Source organism: Dioscorea cayenensis, chromosome 20 (assembly GCF_009730915.1).
Source record: "Dioscorea cayenensis subsp. rotundata cultivar TDr96_F1 chromosome 20, TDr96_F1_v2_PseudoChromosome.rev07_lg8_w22 25.fasta, whole genome shotgun sequence".
Classification (NCBI taxonomy): Eukaryota; Viridiplantae; Streptophyta; class Magnoliopsida; order Dioscoreales; family Dioscoreaceae; genus Dioscorea; species Dioscorea cayenensis.
This window is the reverse complement of record NC_052490.1, coordinates 14,598,758-14,599,091: the sequence shown is the minus strand read 5'-3', so window position 1 is coordinate 14,599,091 and position 334 is coordinate 14,598,758. Positions and strand designations below refer to the sequence as shown.

Sequence of the window (334 nt, the reverse complement as noted above, 5' to 3'; positions counted from 1 at the left end):
ACTTGTGGCGCCAAAGATGTTACTACAACTATTTCATGAAGTCCAGTTTTGCTTTCTTCCTTTCTGCAGCATTCCATTGATGGCTATTCATACCCATCACTTTAATTGAGTTACCGTGCTTAATCGGTTTGTCTTGCTACTCAAAGTTCCTCCTAGCTGCCGCATCTAGAAGTTGTCTTGCACTTGGACTCAACCTATTGTAGAAAGTCTGAATGATCATCCACTCAGGGAATCTGTGTTGTGGGCATCTCAGGAGTTCCTTGAAGTGCTCCCATGTCTCAAACAATGACTTAAACTCCATCTGTACAAACTATGATATCTAATTTCGAAGCTT

General features: G+C 41.3%; 1 non-coding gene across 1 annotated transcript; it reads left to right on the top strand.

The window, feature by feature from the left end:
- The first annotated feature begins 230 nt into the window (after positions 1 to 230).
- Positions 231 to 334, top strand: LOC120252281. The gene has a single exon (XR_005533824.1). It is a non-coding gene; the product is annotated as a small nucleolar RNA R71 (small nucleolar RNA).